This window comes from Zootoca vivipara, chromosome 15 (assembly GCF_965207765.1).
Source record: "Zootoca vivipara chromosome 15, rZooViv2.hap1.1, whole genome shotgun sequence".
Lineage (NCBI taxonomy): Eukaryota > Metazoa > Chordata > Lepidosauria > Squamata > Lacertidae > Zootoca > Zootoca vivipara.
The window spans coordinates 16,641,543-16,657,277 of record NC_142598.1 but is presented as its reverse complement, the minus strand read 5'-3'; positions in this window follow the sequence as shown (position 1 = coordinate 16,657,277).

Sequence of the window (15,735 nt, the reverse complement as noted above, 5' to 3'; positions counted from 1 at the left end):
TTATATAGTAACAGAGAACTAGCAGGGAAAAGATACATTTTGGCGGGAACCAATGGCAAGGATTCCCTCCAGCGTAAACCAATCCAGCAGCGGATCCAAATCCTGCACTCTGAACGCTCTGAAATGATATACGTTCCCGCTGGAACTTATACATTCAAATGAACTCTGTAATACAATACAATAAACTCTATATTACAATACATACTTGGCTGTGCTATTACTTTAATACACAACAGTCCGGATGTGGTTTTCTGGAATCGTCCTCCTGAACATGACCTTGCCTCAACCTTCACTGAAGTACCGGAACTGGCTAGCCATTTTAAAAGTTTTCATTATTACTATTTTATCCCGAAGAAGTCTGAAACCTGCTCCGTGTACAGACGTTTTCCAACAGGGTCTTACTTATTTCTACAGCTCACTTCCTCCCACCCCCCACCCCCCAGGCAGCATATATGGCTGTCCCTGCTCCCCACAACCCTTTTATCACCACAACAATCCCATGAGGCAGATAAAGCAGAGAGAGAATATGAGAAAAAGTTGGTGGCCCAAGGTCATCCCGTGACCTTCATGGCTATGTGGGGAGGATTGGGGCCTGCCGGTCCCCAGTCACTTGACGCTATAGCCACCAAACCACACTGGAAATGGCACGATTCTTAACTGTGGGAAGGAATAATTCAATAATTTTACCACCCCTGTTCCCGTGCCTTTAAGTAAGTGCCTCTAATTGCAAGAAGTCCACCCCCCCCATGCTTATTTGTTTCTTTTGTACATAAAGCTGAGAGTAGGGCTGGAAAAAAATGGGTGGCATTGCCCACATTGTCTCTGTGTGATAGAAGATAGATATGTGTGTATGTGCATGTGCGCATACACACACACCTTTAATTCACAGGGTTTCCATGCAATCTGCCTTCTTTTTTCACACGGCCGTGAAGGCCCCTGAATAAACCTCCTGGGCAGCCCCACCCTGCAAAACTGGTCACATCCCATTGTTGTAAAATTTAAGCTGGTTCCTATGAACCCAGAGAAATGGATCTTGACCCAGGGAGAGCTCAAGGATCCAGGCAAGCAGACGAATTTAAGCGTCTCCTGCCCACCAAATAACAGAGACCAAACCAGGACGTACGAAGCAAGGCACTTTTATTTTTGCTGTTGCAACAGGGTCCTTCCTCTCACACAGGAGAACAAGGAAGGAACCCCAAACAAAGATGTCTTGCCCTTAAAAAGAAATTTGAAATTGGTTTCAGCCCACCCCCCAGAAGCATCATCCATATGTCACAGAAGGGGTGTAGCCCAAGACCCCCCTCCCTAGATTCATCATAGGTACATCATGAAAGGGGAGGTCTGGTGGCAGTAATCTGAGCAGTCTGGACCCTGCCCCCTGCCCCCCAAAACCTAATCAACAAAATTGAGAGATATTTACATTTCCCTGTTTCCCAGCCAAGTTAATCACACCCTTTTGTCTGGCAGTCAGGTATCAGGATGCCAGGGATTATCACTTTAATTCCTGAGACAATGAGAAGGTTCCCCCCACCCCACTTCTTCCTTGCAGAGGAACACCTGGTCAGAGAGAGAGTCAAAATGGTGTCAGAAAGGCCTGTCTTCCTGTGCTGCTTCAGACATGTGCCTGTACATTCATGTACATGTTTTATGAACAATTATTATATATATATAGATATGACCTCAAAATTCTTATAACAATTCCCCATTTGGGGCTATAATTTTTCTTAAAAATTGTTGCCCCACAAAAGAATAACCAGATGTGTTGTTTTAGTACTTTGGGAGAAGCATTTCTCAAAAATGGTCTATGTATTACACTTAACAGGATGGTCCACCAATATTGACTGGAAAGTGCAGTTTGCTTGTTTACCCTTTTGTGTGTTCTCAGGTGTCAAAAGCTAGCTCTCCTCTGGTTGCACACCTCCAACGTGGCACAACAGCAACAATCCCTGGTGAATCCCCTTAGGGCTTTCATATTGACCATGTCGCCTGGCACTCACCATAGCTGCCACAGGTTTGGACATGTCATGAGAGAGATGCCTTTGCCTTGGGCTTTCTATGGGCCTTTATTATAGGCTCTGGCCTTGCACTGTAGGGAGTTGCCCAGTTGCTCTTAAAGGAAGAAAGCTACTTGCACCTTGGATACACTTGCCCAATTAGAACTGAAGCCAAATTAAAATTTATACAGCCCCATAAAACATGTCCAAATTAGTCAAATTTAACTCTAAAAGGGATCATTCCTGTTAAATCAAGACATAAATACCTTCATTTATCTGGTGTTTCATGGATCTTGGAGCTTATTCTTGGTAAAATGAGTAAAAACAAATTTAAAAAATGTGTAGAGAAGGTTGGCACACTGCAGAGTGCCAGGTGGGACAAGAAAATGTGGTCATAAGTTGATCTAATCTAAATACTGAACTATGCAATATCCTGATCCTTTAAAAGGCATACAATGCATGGCAATAATACAAAAAAAAAACATTGGGACACTATACATTTTTTTTTTTTAAAAAAAACCCAACAATTAAACACAAAATTGGTTCACCTCCCCCTCCTTGTGGAAATAACATACTGTCAGACATAGTTCAATGTTTCTGTCGAATATCACGCAACATAAGACCTAATAATTATATATCAGTTGTATGTCTTGAGGCCATCATGATCTTGAGACAATTCCGGCTGCTTTTAAATCCTAGGGCACAGAGTCTTGAGGTCAAGGAGAGAGAATGTCCTTGCAATTCACTTTCCCCCTTTGTCCCAAAGTCATTTGACACATTTCAGTATTCCTATATAACACATAATGCACAAAACCTTCAAATTATTAATTATACGCCATTTGTATATCTTGAGGCAATCAGGTGAACTTGAGATAATTCTTGCTGCTTTTGCATGTATCTCCAACAAGGGGGTTTTCTTGTCTGCCTTCGAGTCACTGGGAGGAAGTTAACAGTACTTCTATAACAGCACTTCTAAACCTTGCTGAAACGTTATAGCTTTCTAGGTCCTCCTTCTTAGGTTGTGATCAAAGAGATAAAATGTCAATTTGGTTTCCTGTAAAACATCCTTTTGAAAATAGGCCTGCAGGGGGTTGGGGCCTGAAGATATAATTAGTTAAAAAATAATAATGATAAATAGTCAAGAAAGGGGAGAATATTCTAGAAATTTCTTCTTGGGGAGCTGCAAATAATATAAGATCATAGTTATTTAATTACTGCTGTTATTGTCTACTCAGTCAGTTTAATTTACTTCACCTAGTTTGGCTGTGGAGGAAACAAAGGACAAAAATTTTGTTAATTAGGACACAATCGATAAGTTATTAACATTTTCCTTATGTGGTTCTGAATTCTCTTTGAGGTTCATGTATCTTGTTTGAAAGGGATTATTATTATTATTATTTACAGGAAAGAATGACTTAGATGCTACATTAAATATGGGGATCTCAACACTATCACTGCCCTTAGGATACACATACATTTGAGTACAGACGCCTGACTGGGAAGGAAACACAGGCTATGCCCTATCACGGAAGCACATGTGTGTACTAAGGGAAAAATAAGGAAGGGGAAGATTAAAAGTACCAACGTTATATAGAAGCCTTTAGCAAACCTTAAGATTGGATAAACAGTTTAAGAGGGAATTTACTTCCTTACTAAAACCATTCTGTCCATTTGAATCAAGGTTAAAGTGACTCAGATAGACATTTGCTGGCTATGGATCCTCTACTTTTAATAACATTTCCCTAGAAGGAACACCATATTCCATAGTCACATGGTGAAACATTACATACAGAGCACATGGCTCCCTTGTGACACAGACCTTAAATATTGTGAGTTCACAAACAAACATTTTCAAGGTTACAATCTCCCTTTTCCCTTCCCGCTCCCCCAATAATCTTTCCTTGCCAGAAAGCAGAGCTGGGCTGAATTTCAACCCATCACCACATCAGACACATTGCCTTTCACATAGCTCTAAAATGGGGGTTAGAAGGGACCCTGAGGTCATTTAGTCTAACCCTCTAAGATACAGGATTCACAAGATTTGAATGAAAATACCAACTTTATATAGAACCCTTTAGCAGATGAGTTTTTTTCCTTAAGAGGTGATATCAGGAGCCCAACACAATTGAAGTTAAAACTAGACTCAGATAGACAATTCCTGGCTAAGGAAGCTCTACTTTTGACAAACAATTCACCTTTATAGGAATAGCTGTTCAATTTTCCTTTAGTCAATATTCCTCTAGTCACTTGGAGGAAGACTCCCTTTTAGAGCCTCTCTCAATAACAAACATTTGCACACCTCATGAAGTGAACATTTTCAAGTTTCAAAATATTTTCAAAGCATTGAGCAAGCATTTTCAAACTTACTACTCTTATTTTCCTTCATCCTGCCCCCTCTTTTTACTTTTGGAGAGGAAAAAATGGCCTTCTACAGCCTCTTTAAAACAAACCTTTACACACTACCTCCACTCTTTTAAATATTTGCCATTGTTTTTGGGTTGATCAAGCCCTTACATAAGATTATTTAAGCAAGCTTGCCTTATTATTATATTATTTTAAACTATGCATGCTTTAAAAAAGGCAGTCTGTGGGTGTCATGGCCAAATTTTACACAAACCCCTAATTTCCTAAACCTGGATTATATCTCTCATTTACTTTAAGGGGAACAATGAACTATAGCAGACACAAGGATCAGACGCACATACACTTCACAGACAACACAGACAACATGTAACATGCAAACATATATAATTTTATACCATAACATACTTTGTAGGATTCCTCACAAAACTTTTCTCATTCAGAGTTCACCAGGGTTAATTTTAAAGCGGAGATTCACTGTATGTTAAAGGAACCTCCTGGTAGCCATTTCCCCTCATCTGGGTGGTCCATAGTAAAGCGGACCCAGTGTTTTTTTCTTACAAAGTTTTTGCAATTGGTTCCCTTCAAGCTTGTCCGCCCCGGGGATTTCGTGCCAATTTAAGAGAACGAATTGGAGTGGACTTTCATCCTCAAAGTCCTTACCGGAGCCAAGCCTCAGTTGTGCTTTGCCTCGGTTGGGAGTCTGGGAAAGGAATTCCTTAGAGTGGGTTGCACCCATTTTACTTAAGCCTTTTTATACTGCAGTTCGGGTCCCCGACCCTGTTCCTGGACACTCTTAACTTCCCGAGTCTATGACTCACCCCCACGTCCTAGTGGTGTTCCTGCCTGCCGTTCGCGTGCACTAACTACTAGGCGGCCTGGTGCAGCTAAAACCCTATTGGAACCCTCCCACTGGTCATCAATTGCCTGAGGGTTCCACAGCAACTTCCCTGCCTCTTACACACTAGACTCATATCCTACTGAACGCTTGCCTACGCAATGTCAGGTCGGAACTGAGGAATACAGAGATACAGAGTAGTAGGAAAGGAACGGGCGCACTTGCAATCTCTGGTCATGGGTCATACCTAACAAAGGTCGCCATGGCAGGGGGGCGTCTTCACCCGAAGATTAAGAGCAGAGGAATAGGAAACAGAGCTGGGATAGCCAGATTCCCAGATTGGTAGAAAAGCGACAGTTTGCTCAGACTTCTGCTCAGTTTGGCAGAAGGGAGCTGGGACAGTCTTTCTGAGCTCTGCGTTTAACGTAAAGACTGTTGCCCTGGACCTCAGTTCTACCTTGTAACTGTGCCTGGCAGCCTTGCTGCAACTAAGGTCCAAAGAGGAGAGTAGAAAAGGATAGTCCAAGTGGAGAAATAGATTTTTAGTTGCTGTGGTTCTTAGCTCACCCAAGGTGTCCCCTTTTAATACTCACGACCGATCCTTTCAGTCGAATCCCGTTGTCTCCAGCTTCCAACTGGTTCCTGAAAAAAAAACAGCCTTGTCCCTTTAAACGTTGCTTCGTCCTGGGGGTCCCGCTTGGACTCTCAATTACTACCAAGTGCCTCGGGTCCTGAGGTTGGTTTACCCCCCTGCAAAAGAGGCAAGGGCGCGCTGGGCTCCCCTTCCTCAGTGAACCCGGAGCTCAAGGCAAAACTGGGTCCCCGAAGTGGTCGCCAAATTGTTGTAAAATTTAAGCTGGTTCCTATGAACCCAGAGAAATGGATCTTGACCCAGGGAGAGCTCAAGGATCCAGGCAAGCAGACGAATTTAAGCGTCTCCTGCCCACCAAATAACAGAGACCAAACCAGGACGTACGAAGCAAGGCACTTTTATTTTTGCTGTTGCAACAGGGTCCTTCCTCTCACACAGGAGAACAAGGAAGGAACCCCAAACAAAGATGTCTTGCCCTTAAAAAGAAATTTGAAATTGGTTTCAGCCCACCCCCCAGAAGCATCATCCATATGTCACAGAAGGGGTGTAGCCCAAGACCCCCCTCCCTAGATTCATCATAGGTACATCATGAAAGGGGAGGTCTGGTGGCAGTAATCTGAGCAGTCTGGACCCTGCCCCCTGCCCCCCAAAACCTAATCAACAAAATTGAGAGATATTTACATTACAGTTAATCACACCCTTTTGTCTGGCAGTCAGGTATCAGGATGCCAGGGATTATCACTTTAATTCCTGAGACAATGAGAAGGTTCCCCCCACCCCACTTCTTCCTTGCAGAGGAACACCTGGTCAGAGAGAGAGTCAAAATGGTGTCAGAAAGGCCTGTCTTCCTGTGCTGCTTCAGACATGTGCCTGTACATTCATGTACATGTTTTATGAACAATTATTATATATATATAGATATGACCTCAAAATTCTTATAACACCATAATATCTCTGACAGGAGACATTCCCTAGCAACCATCCCCACCCCCACCTACAGAGTAGCCATCCCATAATAGCATGCCTGCTTTACAGGTTCTGACAGTTGAAACAGAGGAGATTACAGAGCGGGGGGGGGGGGAGGCTGGGCGAGGAAGGAAAAGGGGAGCATATTGGAGAGGGAGAGAGAGAAAGAGAGAGGAAGAAGGCAGGGCAGCCACTTGGACACAGTCCCAACAGACCCAGCCAGACACACCGTCTGCGCTGACATCCCATAATAACCCGCTCTCCTCCCTCTTGTCCACAACACCCCGTAGTAACTGAGACTGAGAGGCCGGCCGCATCCCATAATGTTCTCCCCACCACCCACCCACCCTCAGTCACGTGTGGCGTGCTGGCTGGCTGAAATGCTGAGGCATCCCATAATACTCCCCCGAGCACACTCTCCGATTTGCAACACCCCACCCCCCCTCCACTCGCCTTGCCATCCTCTCCCATCCCATAATAGTCTTGGCCTCTCGTGGGGCACCATCCCATAATACTCTCGCCAGCTGCAGCAGTCGCCACACATCCCACAGCGCTCTCTCTCTCTCTCTCTCTCTCTCTCTCTCTCTCTCTCTCTCTCTCTCTCTCTCTCTCTCTCACCACCCATCTTTTCTCCTTAACAACACCCCCACCCCACCCGCACACAAACTGCACCGCCGCACCATCTCTGGTCACATAAGCCCTTGCTGCCGTTCCAGCCCATAATATTTCCTTGGCTTCCTCCCCCCCCCATCGCATAAAGCCTCGCCATCCCATAATAGTGCCAGAGGCCTGACCCCGTGGGCCAAACCCCAGCCGGCTAAGCCAGCTCGGTTGTGGAGAGTTCCTGTGGCTGGGCCTGTGTGCCTTTGCAGTTTGTAACATTCATCTCTTTCCCCCTTTAACAACTTAATATAATATAATAAAGAAATAGCCCTCTGGTCTGTAATATTCACACCCCGTCCATCTCTGACCCCTTATCTGTTCCAGATACTGAGTCCCAGTTTTAGGTTTTTTTTAATGGACATCAGAGTGTAAACATTAAGGAAGAAGCTCAAATTTTGATCTCACTTTGCCTTTTTTGTATGTGTGTGCAATTCCAGAAAAGGGTGGGCACGCGCCCTTCTTTACAGAGGACAATCCTCTGTTGGAAGGACAATCCTTTATTTGAAATAATGCTGCATTTGAAGGGCTGCCCAGTTCAATTCTGGTTAAAAAGCAAAGAGCAGCGAGCAGTTGCCCATCAGTCTGCATTGCACTGGCACGCAGGCCACAGTCTTCCCTACTGTGGAAAGAAACAGCATTCGTTTCTTCCCCCTCTCTTTTTCCTTTCCTGTCAAATATTTCGTTTTTACACAAAAGCAAAGATTCATCCCTTAAAAGATGCAGCAATAGAAAGAGTCAGGCAGCTCACTACACATCCATAGCAAAGGCATATACAGTCAAGACTGGCAAGGAAACAAACCCCTCGAAAAGATGAAAACAAAGATGGAGGCCTGACGTCTCGGCCACTTTCAGTGAGGGGCTATCAGAGATTAACAAAAGCGTCGGAGGAGGGGTCACATCTAGCCTTTTCTACACAGTTTCGCAAAGTTCAGTGGCCGGCCCTTTCCAGTTTTTCAATTATGATCCGCCCGATTGTGCATCATAGCTTTTGTTTCTAAATTTCCATCATGCATTGTGAAGCGCCACAGTTACATTTATGCAGACTGGTGTCTCCTATCTCCTCTTCTTCTGACGCTGCATTACCAACCATCGTTATTTCAGACTTTGCAGCCGCCGTTCAAGTCTTCATAGCCGAGGGTTGTATAATGCGCTGCACAAGGAGCTACCTTGTAGAGCGATGAAACTGAAGAGGCCGAGTGATGGAGAGCACATTCCCTCTGCTGGCCACTCCAAGTCCTGGAACCTTCAAGAGCCACCTTCATTTCCAGAGACTTTGGCAGGAAAGGAAGGGCAAAAATTGAAGGGCTAGTGGCCCTTAAGACTCTTTGCCAGAGCCTTGCCTGGGGCCCCACCTACACTATTCATTTAAACCAGGGGTCAGCAAACTTTTTTAGGAGGGGGCTGGTTCACTGCCCCTCATACCTTGTGGCGGGCCGGACTGCGTGCACACACACACACAGCGGAGGGGCTCTGCCTGCGGTTGGGAGCCAGTGGCAGTGGCGGCGCCACTCCTTTCCGGGCCAGCTTTCCCGGGCGCTAGGCGCAGGGCCAGCAGGCGCACCAAGCTCCAGCTGAAGCCCCGTGATGTGCCCGTCATGATGCCCACAGGTGGCCATGGATGGAGAGGCCGGCGGGCGGGTGGTGAGTCTGGGCCGTGCCTCAGCGCACGGGCGGCGAGGTGCTTTGGATTGGCTGGCATCAATCAAAGCCCAGCTCCTTTCCTCCGCAGGCTGGGGAGAAGCCAGGAGGAGGGAGGGAGGGAGGGAGGGAGGGAGGGAGGGAGGGAGGGAGAAGGCGCTATGGTGTGTGTAAGGGGGGGAATGGTGCCCCCCCAAAAAATTGCAAAAAAATGGTGCAGCCCAAACGATCACGCTGACACAAGTGGCAATTCCAGGACCATCTGCGGTTCAGATCCAGAGGGCAATTGGGCCTGATCCGGCCCGCAGGCCTTAGTTTGCCAACCCATGATTTAAAGCACTCTTGAGCTACTTTAAACAGTCCTGCCTTTCCCAAAATCCTGGGAGCTGTAGTTTGTTAAGAGTTCTGAGTTGGTAGGCGACCTCTATTCACCTCACTGCCCTATTCTGGGAACTGGAACTCTGTGGGGGGAACTGGGATCCCCAAACAACACCCCACATGCTTAACAAACTACAGTTACCATGGCTGTAAGTTTGGAGGGCCTATTCTGGTAAGGGCACCAGCTTCCTGTGAATTCTTTCAGGAGGAAAAGTCGATATCGGTGGCTTTTGCCGTGTTTGGGATAGATAGAGGCTGGATCTAGCCACGTCAAAGAAGCGATTCAGTGAAATGCATTGTAACCTCATGCAGGGAAATCCGATAGAGCAAGACGGGACTCCACAGCGCCACCTGGTGCCACAGTTTTGTATCGCATACACAACGCCTATAAAACACTTTTTCTTTACCAATCTTGCTGGGTCCGGATAGTGTTGCCTGCTGCTTGAGGCCATTCACTGTAAGTAGCAGAGAGGTGTTTTGAGAGGGAGCAAGGAGCTGTGTCAGATTTAAGGCAGCGTGGGCAGTTCCCCTGCACTGGGCGCAAAATTGAGGCGATCCATAATTGAGAAGATCCACTAAGGAGCGCCAAATGTTGGCCTTGCTCAGGATGCCACATTACTGAACGTTACCAAAGTTCACCCTTGGCAGGGAGATGGAGGGAATCAGGGAGGGCTATTTTAGCAATAGGAGGCAGAAGGAGATACTCCAGTGGGAGACAGCTTGGTCACTGCTGCAGAGAAAGGGACTTCTGTCATGTCTTGGGCTCCTCCCTCGGTTGGGTTGTCCCTGAAGTCAGTGAGCCTGGTTTCCCCTGGTGACAGTCCCTCTGCGTTGAAGGTTACTGCTTCTGGGTTGGTGAATGGAAAAACAACGGCCCCTCAGGTTTTTACCCAGAGTGAGCCTGCTAGCTAGGCCTGTATTATGGAGCCTTGGTACTCTTGATCTGCAGGAACTGCTCTCCTCCCAGGGTTTGTAAGAGTGAATATGCATGAGGAACGGAGAGAAAGAGACGGGGCTGTCTGCCTCCATGTATGTATGGGGAGTGTGTTGTGCTGCTTGCCAGTGAGAGGAAAATGGATAGACAGAGCAAGAGACCTTTGGGAGACGGGAAGAAGAGGTGGAGGAGAATACCTCTGTTGTGCGTGCTTGTCTGTTTCCCCATCTGCTGCATTTGGCGTGTAAAAAGGTAAAGGGACCCCTGACCATTAGGTCCAGTCGTGACCAACTCTGGGGTTGTGCGCTCATCTCGCATTATTGGCCGAGGGAGCCGGCGTATAGTTTCCAGGTCATGTGGCCAGCATGACAAAGCCGCTTCTGGCAAACCAGAGCAGCACATGGAAACGCCGTTTACCTTCCCGCCGGAGCGGTTCCTATCTACTTGCATTTTGACGTGCTTTCGAACTGCTAGGTTGGCAGGAGCTGGTACCAAGCAACGGGAGCTCACCCCTTCACAGGGATTCGAACCGCCGACCTTCTGATCAGCAAGCCCTAGGCTCAGTGGTTTAACCACAGCGCCACCTGGGTCCCTACATTTGGCGTGTACACCTGTGCTTTGTGCATGTATGTGCGCTGCATCAGTAAGTGTGAGTGCACCCACGAGTGTTTGCGTGTTCGTGGCATGTATGCGCTGGCGTGTGACTCTCAAATGGTAGAGCAGCAACTAGCATCCCTCCCTGCAAATCAAGGTACACGAGGCCAGTCAAATTATTTTGCGTCTAAGGAAGAAGATATTAAAAGTACCTCCCCCAAGGAGTACAGCTGCTGCAATAATAATAATAATAATAATAATAATAATAATAATATATAATATATGATATAGCTGGTGCAGAATTCAGTGGCCAGGTTGCTCACTCCGGAGCAAGACAGTCTGAGCATATTATGCCGATCCTGGTCCGACTGCACTGGCTACCGATTAATAATAATAATTGTTATGTATTAGTGTATATAGTTTTCCCTCAGGTCCTCAGGTCCTTGACAGTTGTTTTAGGAGGGAACTTTAGGAGGGAACTTTAGGAGGGAATTTTGAATTATGTTTGATACATTGTTTGAGCCAGCCTCTATAAAAGCAGGCCAGCTCGGCAATGCAGTTCAGTTCTGTTCCAGCTTCCAAATAAAGAGCTGCTTTGGAGAGATTGCTGTGTCGTCTGCTATGCTTACCCACAACCTAACAATAATAATAACAAATTTTTATTTATACCCCGCCCTCCCCAGTCAAAACTGGGCTCAGGGCGGCTCACACCAATAAAATTACAATACAACATAAAAAGCAATTGATTAAAATACAGATAAAAATACAGTATTAACATTTAAAATGCAGCCTGATTTTAAGTAGTCCATAAATCCAAGCCATGAGGGAGGAAAACACAGGGGTCAGACTAAGTCCAACCCAAAGGCCAGGCGGAACAGCTCTGTCTTGCGGGCCCTGCGGAAAGATGACAATTCAAAGCGCTGATTTTGACTTATAAAGCCTTAAATGGCTCAGGACCACAATACCTCAAGGACCGCCTTTCCCCATATGAACCTACCCAGACCCTGAGATCATCTTCTGAGGCCCTTCTTCGTGTGCCTCCTCGAAAGGTCCGGAGGGTGGCAACATGAGAATGGGCCTTCTCTGCAGTGGCTCCCCGTCTGTGGAATGCTTTCCCCAGGGAAGTTTGCCTGGTGCCTTCATTATGCTGAGGTAGTTGGAAGGGTCCCAAGGAAAAAGGTTAAAAGAAAAAGCGAATTGAAAACTTGTTGGAAAAGGAAGATTGCCAGGAAGTGTGGGAGTGAGGGAAATAGCTTGCTGAGTTATTATTGGGGTGCTGGAGTGATGTTATTTCTTGGGGGTGAATCCTGCTTGTGGGAGAGAGGATGCGCATGCTTGCTCAGGCTACACTTGCAAATAAACAGTTTATTGAAAATGGCGCCACAACTCTCCATGACTCCCTTCTCGCAAGGAAACTGGAGGTATAAAAGATGTGAGGTTCTCTTACTCGCATACCTGCATCCCGTTGCCTTTAGACATTTTCATTCCTGAAGTAAAAAAAAGAGAGGGGAAGTGGCACCCGTCCCCTTGCCATTTGGTCGATGGCTTTCAGACAGGGAAGGCAAGAAAAAGAGGACATTTTCTGAAACTTGCTTGAGGCAGCTCATCTCGACTAGTCACGTTTTCTGTGCTGGCAAACTCTCCTCCATCTTGCCGCTGTTCCTCAATAACTCAGGTCAAAAAGACAGAAGCAAACCATGGCAAAAATAGAGTGGTGGCATTTTTTTAAAAAAGCATACAAAACAACAACAACACTTTTATAGAGCTATATGGGCAATACCAGAGAGAAATGGAGAAACACCTCCCTATTTTTAGAGTAACTGAGCTGTCAACATTGCTATTTTCAGCAGATATCTAAGACACCAGGTGGCAGCAGAGGAACAGGCCAGGACTACTATTTGGGCTGGACTAGAGATAGCAATATTGTTTGCAGGAACCATGGTGCATTTATGAGGAAATTTGGTTTTGTAGTGGAAATAGGAGGATCCTATGGCAATTTCAGCTCACGGATTAACAGGGTGCTTTGAAAATGTAAACATGCAGATTTTATTGGGCCTGAGCTCCTCCTACCCCTTTTGCCTTTGTCTTTTTGAACATCTATCAACGGCAGTGGAACAACTGATGTGTTATTTGAAGCCACCCAGAGTGGGTGGGGTAACCAAATCAGATGGGTGGCATATAAATAATAAATTGTTATTGTTATTATTGGCACAATTTAAATATATGATGCATTCATTTTATTACAAGTAAAATCCTAGCTACAGTTCAGTTTAATACTGCCTTTTTATATAAAATAACCTATTTAGTTCCTGGAATAACTGAACAGAAAGGTATAAATCAAATTACCACATTGTTCCCCCTCTTAACTCACAACTTTTGCTTGTTGAATTGTTGCACACCACCCCAATCTCCCAGTGAAGGGTTTGTGTTTCCTTTTCAAAATGCGGCACAGGGGAGAATGTGGTGTCTTTAGGATATATGGGTTATTCACACATATATCAGAGAGCCAGCGTGGTGTAGTGGTTAAGAGCGGTAGACTCATAATCTGGGGAACTGGGTTCACGTCCGCTCCTCCACATGCAGCTGCTGGGTGACCTTGGGCTAGTCACACTTCTTTGCAGTCTCTCAGCCCCACCCACCTCACAGAGTGTTTGTTGTGGGGGAGGAGGGGAAAGGAGATTGTTAGCCGCTTTGAGACTCCTTCAGGTAGTGATAAAGTGGGATATCAAATCCAAACTCTTCTTCTCTTCTATACATACAACCTGAGCCTATGATGGAGAGACTCACAGCATTCAGACCCTTACCTTCCAAGTCCCAGACTGCAGAATCCGGGACCGGCAGCCATGTGACACCGGAGGTTGCGTCGCCGTAACTTCCGGTGTCGCTGTTCCCTTCTATGGGCACCCAAAATGGCCGCTGGCGGCTTCGAAAGTCGCTTGTACGCATGTCAGGAAGTGTGTCGACGCAACTTCCGGTGTCGCTCCGCCCATCTATGGGCACAAAAAATGGCTGCCGTCGACACCGGAAGTTGCGTCTATGCACTTCCAGACATGCGTAGATGTGACTTTTGAAGCCGGCGGCGGCCATTTTTGGTGCCCATAGAAGGGCAAATCGGAAAGAAAAAATGGCCGCCGGCAGGAGAAAATAACGGAGAAAAATGGGAGACGAAGTGATACAGGGGACCACCGGGAAAAGGTAAGTAAAAACGGGGGTTTCCCGGGGAAAACGGGGTACTTGGCAGCTATGTTCAGACCTCAAAAAGTCTTGTTTTCTCCCATAGTCACTGCCTTGGGTTCCAAGAGAAATCAGGCCCAGCTTTCTCTCTCTGCCTCTCCAGCCTGCTACTTTTGCCTCCAGCTTCTAGCTCACATCAGTCACCTCTCAACTCTTGCCTTTTGTCTTTCTGAGTGTAGGTACTCAGAGGGTAGGGTGGCGGCAGCAGTAATGGATAATTTGAACTGCAACTGACTAACTTTGCAAGGCAGCTGTGCAAGGAAAGGCACAAGCAGGCATTCCTATAGCCTTCCCCTTTTGTTACACCCTTCCCCTGTAACCTCCTGGACCTGGAGGGTACAGCTTATTCCTGCTGTCTCTCTTCCAACTCTGCTTTTGAACTCCTCGAAATGGCTTTTGTTCCCTGCACTCAACTGAAACGGCCCTCTGGAAACTACTGGACTCTTCCATGGGCTTCTATTCGGTCCTCATCCACTTTGACCCTTTGATACAGTCTGGAATTGGTTGGTAAGGGGCAGGTGATGGTTGCAGAAGCAGGGGGAAAACAAAGCAATCTTTGTGAGGAAAATGGACTGGGGAGCTCCCCGCTCCCCTCTCCAAAAATTGCAACGAGCAATGTTTCCTTAGTAGACAATTCCTTGGGACCACACACAGTAGTCTGTTGGTGGCTACATCATTGTTCATTTTATCACAATCAATTGGAGGATTGCAAATTGGAATGAAGAACATGCACTTCTGCCTTGTGTTTTCAGATGGGATTCATTCACCTACCAGCAAGTTCAGGCTGTGCAATTTACCATAAGTTGATTTGGAGCTCTGGCGTAACACTTCTGCTCTCTGCCCGCCAAGGAATTTTTCCAATAGGGAAAGTGACAGGAAAATGCACCGGGAAATGTGGGATAATGCTTGCTTGGTACATGGGAAGGACGTGGGATAGCTCAGAGGATAGCATGAGACTCTTAACCTCAGGGTCTTGAGTTTGTTTGTTTGTTGTTGTTTTTAAATAATTTTTATTAAGTTTTATAAAAAGAAAAGAATAACTTCCATACATTATTATAACATCAATATTCAAAAATTCAGAAATAAAAGAAGAAGAGTTAAAAGAAAAAAACAACATATACATTCCATTTTTTCTCATTTTAGTAAGGGACTTCCCCGAGTCCCCCTTCTAACAGTTCATTGCATATCATTCTTGACAAATTCTATATCTTATTTTCCAAACCTAATTACATCCTTTTCTCAATTTTACAACTCACTATAATATTCTAACCTATTTTCAATTATATCTCACTTAATTTCTTAACCTGCAACTTCACAATGGCTTATAATTCTCCTCATACATCAATTCTGCAATATTTTTTATAAGAAATTCTAAATTTCTTTCATTCCTCTTCCACCTTCTCCTCTCCCTGCTCGCGTAGTCTTCCAGTCAGATCAGCAAGTTCCATATAATCCACAGGGTCTTGAGTTTGAGCCCCATTTGGGCATAAGATTCCTGCATTGCAGCAGGTTGGACTAGATGGCCCTTGTGGCCCTGTCCAAC